This window comes from Glandiceps talaboti, chromosome 8, assembly GCF_964340395.1.
Source record: "Glandiceps talaboti chromosome 8, keGlaTala1.1, whole genome shotgun sequence".
Lineage (NCBI taxonomy): Eukaryota > Metazoa > Hemichordata > Enteropneusta > Spengelidae > Glandiceps > Glandiceps talaboti.
Genome location: NC_135556.1, coordinates 3,146,444 through 3,149,564, shown reverse-complemented (window position 1 = coordinate 3,149,564; position 3,121 = coordinate 3,146,444).

Here is a 3,121-nt window from a genome sequence, read left to right as displayed (position 1 = left end):
TACTGTGGATGTTTATACTGTACACTAGTATAACGTACTGTGGATGTTTATACTGTACACTAGTATAACGTACTGTGGATGTTTATACTGTACACTAGTATAACGTACTGTGGATGTTTATACTGTACACTAGTATAACGTACTGTGGATGTTTATAGTGTACACTAGTATAACGTACTGTGGATGTTTATACTGTACACTAGTATAACGTACTGTGGATGTTTATACTGTACACTAGTATAACGTACTGTGGATGTTTATACTGTACACTAGTATAACGTACTGTGGATGTTTATACTGTACACTAGTATAACGTACTGTGGATGTTTATACTGTACACTAGTATAACGTACTGTGGATGTTTATAGTGTACACTAGTATAACGTACTGTGGATGTTTATAGTGTACACTAGTATTACGTACTGTGGATGTTTATAGTGTACACTAGTATTACGTACTGTGGATGTTTATAGTGTACACTAGTATAACGTACTATGGATGTTTATAGTATACACTAGTATAACTTACTGTGGATGTTTATAGTGTACACTAGTATAACGTACTGTGGATGTTTATAGTGTACACTAGTATAACGTACTGTGGATGTTTATACTGTACACTAGTATAACGTACTGTGGATGTTTATAGTGTACACTAGTATTACGTACTGTGGATGTTTATAGTGTACACTAGTATAACGTACTATGGATGTTTATAGTGTACACTAGTATAACGTACTGTGGATGTTTATACTATACACTAGTATAACGTACTGTGGATGTTTATACTATACACTAGTATAACGTACTGTGGATGTTTATACTGTACACTAGTATAACGTACTGTGGATGTTTATACTGTACACTAGTATAACGTACTGTGGATGTTTATAGTGTACACTAGTATAACGTACTGTGGATGTTTATAGTGTACACTAGTATAACGTACTATGGATGTTTATAGTGTACACTAGTATAACGTACTATGGATGTTTATAGTGTACACTAGTATAACGTACTATGGATGTTTATAGTGTACACTAGTATAACGTACTATGGATGTTTATAGTGTACACTAGTATTACGTACTGTGGATGTTTATAGTGTACACTAGTATAACGTACTGTGGATGTTTATAGTGTACACTAGTATTACGTACTGTGGATGTTTATAGTGTACACTAGTATAACGTACTGTGGATGTTTATAGTGTACACTAGTATTACGTACTGTGGATGTTTATAGTGTACACTAGTATTACGTACTGTGGATGTTTATAGTGTACACTAGTATAACGTACTGTGGATGTTTATAGTGTACACTAGTATTACGTACTGTGGATGTTTATAGTGTACACTAGTATAACGTACTATGGATGTTTATAGTGTACACTAGTATAACGTACTATGGATGTTTATAGTGTACACTAGTATAACGTACTATGGATGTTTATAGTGTACACTAGTATTACGTACTGTGGATGTTTATAGTGTACACTAGTATAACGTACTATGGATGTTTATAGTGTACACTAGTATTACGTACTGTGGATGTTTATAGTGTACACTAGTATAACGTACTGTGGATGTTTATAGTGTACACTAGTATTACGTACTGTGGATGTTTATAGTGTACACTAGTATAACGTACTATGGATGTTTATAGTGTACACTAGTATTACGTACTGTGGATGTTTATAGTATACACTAGTATTACGTACTGTGGATGTTTATACTGTACACTAGTATTACGTACTGTGGATGTTTATACTGTACACTAGTATAACGTACTGTGGATGTTTATAGTGTACACTAGTATTACGTACTGTGGATGTTTATAGTGTACACTAGTATTACGTACTATGGATGTTTATAGTGTACACTAGTATTACGTACTGTGGATGTTTATAGTGTACACTAGTATAACGTACTGTGGATGTTTATAGTGTACACTAGTATTACGTACTGTGGATGTTTATAGTGTACACTAGTATAACGTACTGTGGATGTTTATAGTGTACACTAGTATTACGTACTGTGGATGTTTATAGTGTACACTAGTATTACGTACTGTGGATGTTTATACTGTACACTAGTATAACGTACTGTGGATGTTTATACTATACACTAGTATAACGTACTGTGGATGTTTATACTGTACACTAGTATAACGTACTGTGGATGTTTATAGTATACACTAGTATAACGTACTGTGGATGTTTATACTGTACACTAGTATAACGTACTGTGGATGTTTATAGTGTACACTAGTATTACGTACTGTGGATGTTTATAGTGTACACTAGTATAACGTACTGTGGATGTTTATAGTGTACACTAGTATTACGTACTGTGGATGTTTATAGTGTACACTAGTATTACGTACTGTGGATGTTTATAGTGTACACTAGTATTACGTACTGTGGATGTTTATAGTGTACACTAGTATAACGTACTGTGGATGTTTATAGTGTACACTAGTATTACGTACTGTGGATGTTTATACTGTACACTAGTATAACGTACTGTGGATGTTTATAGTGTACACTAGTATTACGTACTGTGGATGTTTATAGTGTACACTAGTATTACGTACTGTGGATGTTTATAGTGTACACTAGTATAACGTACTGTGGATGTTTATAGTGTACACTAGTATAACGTACTGTGGATGTTTATAGTGTACACTAGTATAACGTACTGTGGATGTTTATACTGTACACTAGTAGATCGTACTGTGGATGTTTATAGTGTACACTAGTATTACGTACTGTGGATGTTTATAGTGTACACTAGTATAACGTACTGTGGATGTTTATAGTGTACACTAGTATTACGTACTGTGGATGTTTATAGTGTACACTAGTATAACGTACTGTGGATGTTTATAGTGTACACTAGTATAACGTACTGTGGATGTTTATACTGTACACTAGTAGATCGTACTGTGGATGTTTATAGTGTATACTAGTATAACGTACTGTGGATGTTTATAGTGTACACTAGTATTACGTACTGTGGATGTTTATACTATACACTAGTATTACGTACTGTGGATGTTTATAGTGTACACTAGTATAACGTACTGTGGATGTTTATAATGTACACTAGTATAACGTACTGT